The sequence below is a fragment of the Lissotriton vulgaris genome, chromosome 6 (genome assembly GCF_964263255.1).
Source record: "Lissotriton vulgaris chromosome 6, aLisVul1.2, whole genome shotgun sequence".
In the NCBI taxonomy this organism is placed as follows: Eukaryota; Metazoa; Chordata; class Amphibia; order Caudata; family Salamandridae; genus Lissotriton; species Lissotriton vulgaris.
In genome coordinates, this window is record NC_141694.1 from 88413622 (window position 1) to 88428451 (window position 14830).

Here is a 14830-nt window from a genome sequence, read left to right on the forward strand (position 1 = left end):
TGCTATGCACACCACCCCACTTCTAGCATTTTCCCCCTTTCCCTCTGCACTTTGTTCCCGATTTCACCAACAAACAACTATAACTCTATACAAGTCTCTATGGTCTGGCATCCATCAATCAGACTTAACCACATACTCTTCATGGACCAGAGAGACTAAAGATGTTTTGTCATATGTGCAAGTACCAAGACGACGATTAAGCAGCCATATCTTAACAATTATTATATTCTTCACCGACCAATTTACGGATTACATGTTTTGAGGTGAGCACCCTGTGAACTCCTATTATAGCCCTCTGCTGTTTTTTTCTAGATAATATTCATGACTTGTAGACATTACTCTTTCACTTTTTAATTCAATACATTTTTACTTTCATCTGCATTTTTGTGTAATTATGGTCAGATAACAAGCATTTTTGCATTTGCAAATGCCCCGATTTACAGAAACAGCAAAAAGTCTTTAAGGTATACACAAAACCGTAATTGAGATTTGGCAACACGTTACTGAATCGCAATTTATGTTTGTGACCAAACAACGATTTGGTGATTAAAATGGACGTGTTTAGAGCGTCTCTTCCAAATACCGAATCTGAATGTGCATCGTTTTGCCACTGAAATCCGGTCGTAGAACATTGAGACTTTGCTGACTTCAAACATTTAGAGGTAACTCATTCCCAAATGGAAAGAATTCCCCAAGGGATCCCCTTCCACTTTGTGACGGTTGGCAAAAACATTTGTTAAAAGTAGGCAGTGGTCACATGGACCACCGGCTACTCTTGAGAATATCTTCAAGTTCCAATGTTGCCTGCTTTAGGAATGGACAGCGTCACCTTTTGAACGGCACATTGTGTCCCTCTGCCACATTCAGGGTGAGGCTTGTTAACCTGCGAGTTAATCAGCTCCGTGCCATAAGAGATCTCTTATTATAAAACAAACTGGTACGCCTAGAAAGATTAGGAGCTGGCTTTAAGTCGTCCCTGGCAGGGTAGGTGGACTGTCTCTATTTGTGATGGATGGGAGATGCACTTCTCTTGCACCAGGACCACAGATCAGCATCATGGAGGTCAGAGCAAGAAATTCTTATAACAAACCCTGTAACTCAGTGACTGCCAAGTCAATCGAGGCTCAGGATATACCCAAGTAAAATATAATCACTCCTTTGCTAACATAAGACATACATCTTTAGCATACCTGCCAACCGCTATGGAGATTCAGGTCTTGAACCTGCATGGAGGATCTGAAAAAAACACTACTGGGTGCACACGGCGGCCAATGAATATTAGCATCAATCAAGAAAATTAAGATTAACACATATGTTCCCACTCATCCCCCATCCCATTAGATGCAAACTTGGCTGCTGTGGATATAGAGAGGCCTTCTTTTTTTAGTTAACCCCCGACCCACAAGTAAAGGCTTCCTCTACTTTACAATATAGTGAATACAGTGGCCTGGTGCTCCATCACGCGAACACTGAAGAATTGCTTTCTCTGTAATGGCCTTTTAAAAACTGATATTCAGGTTTGGTATATTTTTCCTCAAGAAGCTAGGTGTAATTCTCAATCTTGGTTGGAGAGCGAGTGAGGGAGACAGAGACAGAGAGAGACGGAGGGAGACGGAGGGAGATAGACAGAGATAGAGGGAGAAAGTGCTGTTTTCTAATGAAGCATACTCAGGATACAATACTTGTTTCCACTACTTCACTGTCCGACAAAAGTCAGCCGATTGAAATCTATCCGTACGATTTTCAAATTTAATAAAGACCTATCAATGAAAAGATTGAAGACAGACTGAGACGTAAATCCTTGCTTATGATCATCATTTAGTTTGGACTCTAGAGGTCCCTAGACAATCAGGGACTTGTGAGTGGGGCACAAGGGTCTTGAATAAGTTGTGATAGAACTTTTTTTCCCCAAAACTTTGCTTAAGGGTTTCACCGAAGTGGTGTAACAAAAGTGAGCAGATTATACAGGCTCTTTCGGCCACTTCTAGACATCCTTGATAACATGCAGCTCTATCCTTCCACTGGCCTTCACTGAGGCCCCTCATATTTTCATTTATTCTAAACCACACAGGACACTAAAAAGAGAATTTTGTCTTACAGAGAGAAAGAAAGCCCCAAAGGAGATCATGTACACTTTCTTCTTATACATAATATTCCAATGGTGATTTCAAAGTAATGAAGACCAGAGCATCCTGGTCTAACACTTCACACAAGCCACAAGTCGATGAAAACTTGCTTCCATGTGCCTCAGAAAGAAAAGCTGTTGTCAACGGCTCTGCCGACCCTCAAAGCTCTCCTCTCAGATCTCTTTTGGTAGACAATGAAAGAGAACCAAGCATACCTACATATAGAGGAATTGTGGGAGGATTGCAAAGACTTTAAAGTAGGCTCACCAGGATGGGAGGCACGAAGGATCAGACACTAAATATAAAGAGTAGCTCAGAACCATCATATAAGAACATGAAAGACGGAACAAGTTGGCAATCAGAAGAAGGCCAACAGTAACATATGGGAATAAAGCACTTCATGACACAATAGTAGGACTAGCAATTCAGCTTGAGAAACAAGGAGTATCTGATGAGTTGCATCTTTGAAAATGATTGGACGGAAAAAGGTTAGGATTCTGTTCCATGGAGTTTGTGCCTGAAGTACAGAGAGAACACAGATATTAGGATCAAGAACTCGGTTCTCCTAGTAAACGATTCGGACAACTTGAAGTACACAGACACAGCTGGCAGGCTCCAGCTTGGATCCATGAATATCTATTTATTTGAGAATGCTTGGTACAGCACACTGCAACTCATAATTAAAGATGGTTGGCATTTTTGTGATTATTCATGCAAAAGAAACATCCAAACTAACAGCAAAAGATAAAACAAGCATTTGCAATGCAACAGGTCTCACATTAGGAAAGTTTGAGTTATTTGTCTTGTACATGACAAATTTGTTATTTATGTGTTATTTTTGAAAATTGTGAAATTAATAGCTTTGTCATTTACAATGCTAATACTTTTATTTTTTGACAATGTGACACCTATAGTATTTTTAATACAACATGTTTTGTATTTACGTGACTTAGAAGTACTGATTTTACTAATAACAATGGTTTAAAAAAAATGAATACGTAAATAAAAATTATTGTAATTTAGAATGGCAATAGCTTAAACTTTTGTAATTAACTTTTGTGAAGATTATGTTCAGTGTATTTTATTGTGACTAAAATATAATAACAGAAGTGAAAGATCAACATTTTTTGTGACATTTGTAATAAAGCTTGAAACATTGAGAGAACATATTGTTGTTGAATGTTTACACAGATTGATACTGTGGTGGCGCTGAGTGATGTGGTGGCGACAAGTGATGCTGTGGCGTTCAGTGATGCTGTGGTAGCGCATAGTGATGTTGTGGTGCCCCTGAGTGATGTTGTGGTGCCCCTGAGTGATGCTGTGGTGCCCCTGAGTGATGATGTTGTTGTGCGATAGATAGATAGAGTGAGGGCGATAGATAGTTAGAGTGAGGGGGAAAGATAGCTAGAGTGAGGGCGATAGATAGCTAGAGTGAGGGCGATAGATAGCTAGAGTGAGGGCGATAGATAGCTAGAGTGAGGGCGATAGATAGCTAGAGTGAGGGCGATAGATAGCTAGAGTGAGGGCGATTTAGGGATGTATGACGTTAGAACGCATACATTTACAACGCGTACCTTTACAATGCGTTCGTAACAACGAAAGTTGTTACCACGCATTGCGCTGGGGGGCGCAAAATTGAACAATTTAATTTACTATTCCAACACCAGTCCCTGTGGATAGTAGGGAAGGTGTTGGGATAGTAAATTAAATCATTTATTATCCTTGAGCGCCCCCCAGTGCAATGCGTGGTAACAACTTTCGTTGTTACGACCGCGTTGTAAAGTTATTCCGTTGTAATGCTTGCGTTCTAAACGCTGCATACCGCGATAGATAGCTAGAGTGAGGGCGATTGATAGATAGAGTGAGGGCGATAGATAGAGTGAGGGCGATAGATAGATAGAGTGAGGGCGATTGATAGATAGAGTGAGGGCGATTGATTGATAGAGTGAGGGCCAATATATAGATAGAGTGAGGGCGATAGATAGCTAGAGTGAGGGCGATAGATAGCTAGAGTGAGGGCGATAGATAGCTAGAGTGAGGGCGATAGATAGCTAGAGTGAGGGCGATTGATAGATAGAGTGAGGGCGAGCGATAGATAGAGTGAGGGCGATAGATAGAGTGAGGGCGATAGATAGAGTGAGGGCGATAGATAGAGTGAGGGCGATAGATAGATAGAGTGAGGGCGATTGATAGATAGAGTGAGGGCGATTGATTGATAGAGTGAGGGCCAATATATAGATAGAGTGAGGGCGATAGATAGCTAGAGTGAGGGCGATAGATAGCTAGAGTGAGGGCGATAGATAGCTAGAGTGAGGGCGATAGATAGCTAGAGTGAGGGCGATTGATAGCTAGAGTGAGGGCGATAGATAGAGTGAGGGCGATAGATAGAGTGAGGGCGATAGATAGATAGAGTGAGGGCGATTGATAGATAGAGTGAGGGCGATTGATAGATAGAGTGAGGGCGATTGATTGATAGAGTGAGGGCCAATATATAGATAGAGTGAGGGCGATTGATAGATAGAGTGAGGGCGGTAGATAGAGTGAGGGCGATAGATAGATAGAGTGAGGGCGATTGATAGATAGAGTGAGGGCGATAGATAGAGTGAGGGCGATAGATAGAGTGAGGGCGATAGATAGATAGAGTGAGGGCGATTGATAGATAGAGTGAGGGCGATTGATAGATAGAGTGAGGGCGATTGATAGATAGAGTGAGGGCGATTGATAGATAGAGTGAGGGCGATTGATAGATAGAGTGAGGGCCAATATATAGATAGAGTGAGGGCGATAGATAGCTAGAGTGAGGGCGATAGATAGCTAGAGTGAGGGCGATTGATAGATAGAGTGAGGGCGATTGATAGATAGAGTGAGGGCGATTGATAGATAGAGTGAGGGCCAATATATAGATAGAGTGAGGGCGATAGATAGCTAGAGTGAGGGCGATAGATAGCTAGAGTGAGGGCGATAGATAGCTAGAGTGAGGGCGATTGATAGATAGAGTGAGGGCGATAGATAGAGTGAGGGCGATAGATAGAGTGAGGGCGATAGATAGAGTGAGGGCGATAGATAGATAGAGTGAGGGCGATTGATAGATAGAGTGAGGGCCAATATATAGATAGAGTGAGGGCGATTGATAGAGTGAGGGCGATTGATAGAGTGAGGGCGATTGATAGATAGAGTGAGGGCGATTGATAGATAGAGTGAGGGCGATTGATAGATAGAGTGAGGGAGATTGATTGATAGAGTGAGGGCCAATATATAGATCGAGTGAGGGCGATTGATAGAGTGAGGGCGATTGATAGAGTGAGGGCGATTGATAGATAGAGTGAGGGCGATTGATAGATAGAGTGAGGGCGGTAGATAGAGTGAGGGCGATTGATAGAGTGAGGGCGATTGATAGAGTGAGGGCGATTGATAGATAGAGTGAGGGCGATTGATAGATAGAGTGAGGGCGACAGATAAAGTGAGGGCGATAGATAGATCGATAAGAGTGAGGGCGATAGATGTGTGTGGTTGTGTGTGTGTGTGGTTGTGTGTGTGTGTGGTTGTATGTGTGTTGTTGTATGTATGTATGTGTGTGTGCGGTTACAGAAGAATGTATGTGGAAGAGAGCAGCAGATCAGCATATTATAAGGAGGAGAAATGAACGGAGTTAAAGAAGGAGGCAGGTTTTAGAGAGCAGCAGATCAGCATAGGAGAAGAGAACAGGAAGTTAGAGAAGGAGGTGAGGTGGAAGAGAGCAGCAGATTAGCACAGCAGAAGAGAACAGGGAGTTAAAGGAGGAGGCGGGTGGAAGAGAACAGCAGATCGGGAGAAGAGAAGAGAACAGGGAGTTAGAGAATGAGGCGGTGTAATAGAGCAGTAGATTAGTACGGGAGAATAGAAGAGAACAGGGAATTAGAGAAGGAGGTGGGGTGGAAGAGAGCAGCAGATCAGCACAGCAAAAGAGAACAGGGAGTTAAAGAAGGAGGTGGGGTGGAAGAGAGCAGCACATCAGCACAGGAGAAGAGAACAGGAAGTTAGAGAAGGAGGTGAGGTGGAAGAGAGCAGCAGATTAGCACAGCAGAAGAGAACAGGGAGTTAAAGGAGGAGGCAGGTGGAAGAGAACAGCAGATCGGGAGAAGAGAAGAGAATAGGGAGTTAAGAATGAGGCGGTGTAATAGAGCAGTAGATTAGTACGGGAGAATAGAAGAGAACAGGGAATTAGAGAAGGAGGTGGGGTGGAAGAGAGCAGCAGATCAGCACAGCAAAAGAGGACAGGGAGTTAAAGATGGAGGTGGGGTGGAAGAGAGCAGCACATCAGCACAGGAGAAGAGAACAGGAAGTCAGAGAAGGAGGTGAGGTGGAAGAGAGCAGCAGATTAACACAGCAGAAGAGGTTAAATGGTCAAAATATCGATTCCAAAATATAGAATGGACAAAATATCGAATGGACAGAATGAAGACATCAAAAATATCGTTTTGAAGGTAAGTAATGTAATATCGATTTGAAAAATATAGACAACCAAAATATCGAAGTACATAATATAGTTTATTAAAAATATCGAATTTTAATAATATCGAATTTTTTTAAGTGTTTTTTATGTTAGTATATGTGAGAAAAGTGTATATATTTTAAGTAATTAATTTTATGTTATTTAATTTTAGCGTAATTTAATTCTGTCGCGGGTTGTGGGTTTATAGGGGAATAGGGTGAGAAGTAATTTAATTATAATTAAATATGTTAATTAATTTATTGGTATTTATTTTGAATAAATTGTTAATTTTTAATTGATAATTAATTCTTAATTGATCATTTTTAATAATTGATTAATTGATAATTATGTGAATTACATTAATTTATTTTCACTAGAGTGGGAATAGTAATTTTTACCTCTACGCTATCCAACGCTTTCCCTACTGTTGCACTCTCTGGAGTGGGAATAGTAATTTTTACCCCTACGCTATCCAACGCTTACCTACTGTTGCCCCCTCTGGAGTGGGAATAGTAATTTTTACCCCTACGCTATCCAATGTTTTCCCTACTGTTGCACTTACTGGAGTGGGAATAGTAATTTTTACCCCTACGCTATCCTACATTAACAATATTGTGTATTTTTTATTAATATTAATGTTATATATATATATATATATATATATATATATATATATGTTTTAATAGATATGATTGTATATTTTTTTTATAAGTTAAATTAGTTATTTAATAATTTTAAGGTAATTTAAGTATTTTTAGGTATATTTTAGCTATTTATTTTTTATATTTTTTTAAAGTTACATTATTTTTAAGAAATTCGATATTTTTACAAAGTATATATATATATAAAAACGATATTTTGGGTTCGATATTTTGGTACTTACCTGTTTGTAGATAGGAATTCGATATTTTGTCTGTCGCTATTTTGGAATCCATTTTTAGGGTAGTCTATATTTTATCCCTCGATATTTATTCAGTGATCCCAGAAGAGAGCAGGGAGTTACAGAAGGAAGCGGTGTAAAAAAACAGCAGATCAGTAGAGGAGTAGAGAACAGGGAGTTAGAGAAGTAGGCGGATGGAAGATAGCTTTAAGATTATCACAGGAGAAGAGAATAGGGAGTTAGTGAATGGTGCTGGAGGAAGAGAGCAGCAGATCCGCATGTGAGAAGAGAACAGGGCGTTAGAGAAGGAGGTTGTGGAAAGGAACAGCAGATCAGCACAGGAGAAAAAAACAGGGACTTAAAGGAGGAGGAGGGGTGGATGAGAGCAGCAGATCAGCACAGGATAAGAGATCAGGGAGTTAAAACGGATGCGGGTGGAAGAGAACAGCAGATCGGCACAGGAGAAGAGAACAGGGAGTTAGAGAAAGAGGCGGGTGGAAGAGAACAGCAGTTTAGCAGAGGAGAAGAACACAGCGAGTTAAAGAAGGAGGCTGGGTGGAAGAGAGCAGCAAATTAGCACAGGAGAAGAGAACAGTGAGTTAGAGAAGGAGGTAGAGTGGAAGAGAGCAGCAGATCAGCACGGGAGAAGAGAACAGGGAGTTAGAGAAGGAGGCGGGTGGAAGAGAGCAGCAGATCAGCACAAGAGAAGAGAACAGGGAGTTAGAGAAAGAGGCGGGTGGAAGAGAGCAGCAGATTAGCACAGGCGAAGAGAACATGGAGTTAAAGAAGGAGGAGTTGTTGAAGAGAGCAGCAGAACAGGACGGGAGAAGAGAACAGGGAGGTAGAGAAGGAGGCGGGCTGAAGAGAGCTGCAGATCAGCTCTGGAGAAGAGAAGTGAACAGGGAGTTAGAGAAGTAGGTGGGTGGAAGAGAGCAGCAGATCAGCACAGGAGAATAGAACAGGGAGTTCGAGAAAGAGGCGAGTGGAAGAGAACAGCAGATTACCGTAGGAGAAGAAAACAGGGAGTTAAAGAAGAAGGCGGGTTGGAAGAGAGCAGCAGATCAGCACATGAGAAGAGAAGAGAACATGGAGTTAGAGAAGAAGGCAGGGTGGAAGAGATCAGCAGTTCTGACGGGAGAAGAGACGAGAACAGGGAGTTAGAGAAGGAGTTTGTAGGAAGAGAGGAACAGATCAGCACAGCAGAAGAGAAAAGGGAGTTAAAGAAGGAGGTGGGGTGGAAGAGAGCAGCAGATCAGCACAGGAGAAGAGAATAGAATGGGGAGTTAGAGAAGAAGGTGTGGTGAAAGTGAGCATCAGATCAGCAGAAGTTAACAGGGAGTTAAAATGCAATGCAATATGTTTCTCATTCGGAAAATTAGAGCTATTGCTATTGTAAATGACCAATTTTATTTTAATGTTTTGTTGTGAAAAATAGTGAATTTAATTGCATTGTCATTTACAACGCTAAGAGTTATAACTTTTGCAAATGTGACACCTATAGCATTTGTAATGCAATATGGGTTGTATTTATGTGACTTACCTGTATTGATATTACAAACAACAATGGCTTGGAGTTGGAGGGTGGAGTTGGATTTGGAGGGTGGATTGGGAGGGTGGATTTGGATTTGGATGTAGGATTTTGAGTGGAGTTGGATTTTGAGGGTGGAGTTGGAGTCTGTAGTTGTAGTTTGCGGGTGGATTTGGAGGGTGGAGTTGGATGGGAGAGAGAGTGTGTAAGAGAGAGTGTGTAAGAGAGAGAGTGTGTAAGACAGAGAGTGTGTAAGAGAGAGAGAGTGTAAGAGAGAGAGAGTGTATAAGAGAGTGTGTGTAAGAGAGAGAGTGTGTAAGAGTGTGTAAGAGAGAGTGTAAGAGAGAGAGTGTGTAAGAGAGTGTGTAAGAGTGTGTAAGAGAGAGAGTGTGTAAGAGAGAGTGTGTAAGAGAGAGTGTGTAAGAGAGAGTGTAAGAGAGAGTGTAAGAGAGAGTGTAAGAGAGAGTTAGTGAGGTAGGGGGAGAGAGTGAGTGAGGGAGATAGAGTGAGGTAGCGAGGGAAAGAGAGAGGTAGTGAGAGTGTGTGAGAGAGAGTGTGTAAGAGAGTGTGTAAGAGAGTGTGTAAGAGAGTGTGTAAGAGAGTGTGTAAGAGAGAGTGTAAGAGAGAGTGTAAGAGAGAGTGTAAGAGAGAGAGTGTGGAAGAGAGAGAGTGTAAGAGAGAGAGTGTATGTAAGAGAGAGAGAGAGTGTAAGAGAGAGTGTAAGAGAGAGTGTAAGAGAGAGTGTAAGAGAGAGTGTAAGAGAGAGTGTGTGAGTGAGGTAGTGAGGTAGGGGGAGAGAGTGAGTGAGGGAGAGAGAGTGAGGTAGCGAGGGAAAGAGAGAGGTAGTGAGAGAGTGCGTGAGAGAGAGTGTGTAAGAGTGTGTAAGAGAGAGTGTGTAAGAGAGTGTGTAAGAGAGAGTGTGTAAGAGAGTGTGTAAGAGTGTGGAAGAGAGAGAGAGTGTGTGGAAGAGAGAGAGTGTGTAAGAGAGAGAGTGTGTAAGAGAGAGAGTGAGTAAGAGAGAGATTGTGTAAGAGAGAGAGATTGTGTAAGAGAGAGAGATTGTGTAAGAGAGAGAGATTGTGTAAGAGAGAGAGATTGTGTAAGAGTGAGAGTGTGTAAGAGAGAGAGTGTGTAAGAGAGAGAGTGTGTAAGAGAGAGAGAGTGTGTGAGAGAGAGTGTGTGAGAGAGAGTGTGTGTGAGAGAGAGTGTGTGAGAGAGAGAGTGCACAAGCAAGATCATTTGTAACCCAGGACCTATTGAATTTTAGATCTGTTGTGCTCACTTTTGTAAGGACGAGCTTTTTCTTTCCAATAGAGATTTTTTTTTCAAGTATCGAAGGGCCATAAAACAAAGATACAACAAAACAGTAGGTCCCAAGGAATTCTTCAAGTTTGGTATAACTTAGTTCCTGATATCACAAATTTAAAAAAACACTCGGACATGAATATCAAGGTTGTTTATACAACATAAATCACTTTTAGACACATTATTCATGTAACACAGAAGCTCCACAGTGAGTGGAAAGTAGGTGTAGATAGGGGCACTCCTGGATAGATCAGAGAAGAATAAGAATTACCAGTGAAATCATATATAGTGTATAAAATGATTTCAGATTAAGACCGTCTGACAATATTCTTTCTAATCCGGCCACAAGTCATTAGATACACTTTATAAATGCTGTTTGAGTTTGAGTTTTAAATTATTTATAAAGCGCGCGTAGACCTGACGGTTCCATGGCGCTACAGTATGCTGAGCCCCTGAGAAGCGAGAATCACGGGGGGGGTGGTGGGGGGGGACTGGAGGGAAATTATAGGGGGAAGGCTTTTGAGAATAGAAAGGTGACGTGATGGGATTTCGTAAGATTGTAAACCAAACGAGCCGCTTGGTTCTGAACCAGCTGAAGTCGTTGTACGTTGTAAGCCGGCATGCCGTGGTAAAGGGCATTGGCATAATCCAAGCCGGAGACGACCATGGCAAGTACGATAAGTTTCAGGGCCGTGAAGGAGAAGAAGCGGGAAACCTTGCGGATAGTGCAGAGGGATAGAAACGAGGAGGAAACCACCAAACTCACCTGGGAGTACAGAGTGAGTTGGTCATTAATTTTTATGCCGAGGGTTTTAACAGAAGAAGAAGGGGGTGGGGGGGTCCAAGGGAAGAAGGCCAGAAGTGGGGGGACCAGGGACTGGAGCAACCACCTATCAAAACCAGCTCTGTTTTGTCTGGGTTTAGTTTCAGGTGGTTGTGATTCATCCAGTCCCGGATGAAGAGCATTGTAGAGTGGAAACTAGATTTAGAGTCAGGGGAGTGAGAAAGAGAAAATATGAGCTGGAGGTCATTCGCATAGACACTCCTTGCTCGCTGTGAAGCGGATGCTACGGCAGGCGGGTCTCAAATATTCCCTCCTCTTCCCCGCCAAGTTAAGAGTGGTGGCGCAGGATAAGACACACTTCTTTACCAACCCGGAGGAAGTCGAGGCTTGGCTGGACAGCGGAGTGGACACAGTACCCAGACAGACGCAGGGGACCTCCACGGTGCCGCGCACACGCGGACCAAGACGACGCCGCAGACACAAATCACCAACGACACGCCAGACACAAGAGACGGCATCCCGCTCCCCACCCACGGATTTGATTCTCTCGGAACAGCAGGATGCACTCCACAGGGTCGCGGAACTTAATAGTTCTCCAACAACGATCTTCGCTCCGGATGCCAGCCCCCACACTTTTCCGAGTGACGACGAGGCGATCTATGGTATTCCGGACTTCCAACTATCCACGGACCCACCGGAGGTTACGCCACAGACAGCAGACCTACTCAACTGAAGGGCACTGCTGAGTCTTCCTACGAGACACACAATCAACTGCGCCTAAACTATGGCATCGACGGCCGCCTCGATGGGGCCGGAGCCATGGGATGATGGGTGTGGAGCTTCCTTGTCTCTGGGTGGCAGCGGCAGTGAGGCGCAGTGAGTACTACTCCTAAACACCACACACCACTGGTGAGATGCATAAATGCTACACTCCCCTCTCCTCCGCCAGCTGCACTCTGGCCGCGCAGGACCCAGGTGTGCCTGACACGGAAGACCCTACATATTCCCTTCCTGGAGGACTTGCTTGGTGCGACGCTCATATGCAGAGCCGGGCTATGATACCCTCTGTGACGCCTGCTTAACGAGGGCTGTTGCCTGAGGCCCGGGATGAGAAGACACCCATGCCGCTAGCTACACTGCAGTGACACTATAACTGTGCCCAGCACTAAACACCCCCCAGAACTGTGAGGTTTATTATCTCTATTGAGAGTTTGGACGGCGGCATGTTCAGCAACCGACCTTTTGGTATTCTTTACTGTTGTGGCCTTTTCTGGTCTGTTGTGTTTACATGTTCCCCTCCCTTTTGCTTTGCTTTTTTGAGGACTACATTTCATTGCTCCTACAATTGTTTTTGGATGCGAGGCAGGAAGAGATGCGGGAGGTACAGGGGAGGCTACGTGCTGACACTGGGGAGGGGTCGGGGGAACTGGGAGACACTTAGCAAAACAGAATGGCTGAGATAAAAATATGTACCTGGAACATTAGGGGCATGCACAACCGTCGCGCAGGTATCAGATATACTCCTACCTAAAGCGGCATCGGATAAATATCGCACTCCTGCAAGAGACGCACTTAAACAAAGCAGAAACACAATCGCTACACCACAGATGGCGTGGACAGCTATACGCCACGGAATATTCCTCATACGCCCGCGGTGCATTACTATGGGTTAGGCCTGGGACCCCTTTGACAGTACTACACTCACATATCGACCCAGATGGCAGATTTGTAATAGTCCAGGGTACACTGGACGGACAGCCAGTGGTTCTGGCCTCCTTGTACTCTCCGAACACAGATCAAGGAGATTTCTTCACGCGTCTCTCCACGAAACTGGCGCCATGGCATCCCATGGATTTTGGGGGGGTGATTATAACTATCTTAGACGCAACGCTGGATCGCTCCTCCCCCCCTCAAGCCGGTACACAAGCACACGGGTCCATGAAGGCGCTAACCAGCTGTGCAATGCAATGGGACTTACATGATGCTTGGCACGCACACAATCCCAACACTAAGTTGTATTCCTACTACACGGGAGCACACGCCTTGCACGTACGACTGGATAGATACATGGTGTCAGTTGAACTTCTGCCCCATATTGTAGACACATGCTACATGGGCCGCACCCACTCTGACCACAACCCACACATATTAGACATAGCATGGGAACGGCCACACCCGCCCATTCCCACCTGGAGGCTACAACCAGCTTTACTCAAGATGCACCTTTCCGAGATTCCCTTCTCACGCAAACAGCGCAGTATTTCGAAGATAACTCCGTCAGTGCCTCCTCCCCACAGACCGAATGGGACGCTTTCAAGGTTGTGATTAGGGGACACTGCCTGGGCACGCAGGGGCGCATGCAGAGACAGATAGAGGGAGAACTGACACGGGTGGAGACTGACCTACTAGCACGGGAACAAGACGCAATAGGCGGCACAGACAAACCTCTGTTGACAGCGCGCGCAGAGCACACGCGGTTATTGGAACGGCTGTGTAACCTTAATTACGCAGCTTATTCAGCGCGCACGCATCACCTCAGCGACGAACCAGGAAGACTGCTGGCCTGGCTAATTAAACAGGAAGACCGCGCAGCGCCAGTATCAGCAATAAACACTGGCAGGGATGGGGTAGTATACACACAGAGCAAGATACACGAAGCCTTCACAGGACACTACCATGCACTGTACCGCTCCAGACTATGAGTCCCCCGAACTGATATCATGGAATATCTATCGGACATACACATACCAAGACTGACTGCCGCACAACAGGGAGAACTCGGAACACCGCTTACATCTGACGAACTGCGCACTGCCATTTTCGATTTATCTAATGGCAAAACCCAGGACCCGGATGGGCTGCCCGCTAAATTTTATAAGGCCTGCTCTGATATCCTAGTTCCAGAACTGCTAAAGGTGTACGCGACAGCTGTAGAAGACTCCTCCCTCCCTCTCACACTTAATGAAGCCAACCTCATATCTATATTAAAACCCGGCAGAGAAGGCACACATATGGGCTCCTACCGCCCATTAGCCCTTCTTAATACGGATTACAAAATACTTGCTTCCACTCTAGCCCAGCGGCTGGCCCCTTTGGTCCAGACGCTAATACACCATGACCAAAATGGCTTTGTACCCACAAGTAGCACATCTCATAACATCCGCAGGCTATTTCGGATACAAGAATATGCTACTCATCATTGGCCGAGATCGGGGTGCCTAGTACTGGACCTCGAAAAGGCACTTGATTCAGTGGAATGGCCTTACCTAGCGGCGGTGATGGAAGCATACGACCTACGGGACAGTTATACGGATATGGTTAACTTACTATATCAAAGACCTACTGTGAGAGTACGCATGGGCAGGCTCCTCTCAGACATCATCAGAGTGCAAAGGGGCACTAGGCAGGGCTGCCCTCTGTCCCCCTTGCTGTTTTCCATGGCCATAGAACCCCTTGCCATTATATTGCGAACGAGAGGAGAAGAGTGGGGAATCCCAATGGCGGACGGTATACACATAGTCTCGCTTTACGCGGATGACTTGATTTTATATCTTAGGGATTTGACCTGTATTCCGGAATCTATATCCGACATATTCCGGACCTTTGAGACCATGTCGGGCCTAAGAGTTAACTGGGCCAAATCGGGAGCATATCTCTTTAGCCCGGATACGCTTGAGAGGGAGGTCCGCATTGGTGGCGAAAAACTTACTTGCCACCCTACTACGTTCAGGTACCT

The 14830-nt window shown here is 44.5% G+C and overlaps 1 protein-coding gene across 1 annotated transcript in view; it reads right to left on the minus strand.

The window, feature by feature from the left end:
* YIPF3 (Yip1 domain family member 3) overlaps positions 1-14830 on the minus strand; it is a 150694-nt gene that overhangs the window by 69031 nt on the left and 66833 nt on the right. The gene's annotated exons all lie outside the window — the stretch shown is intronic.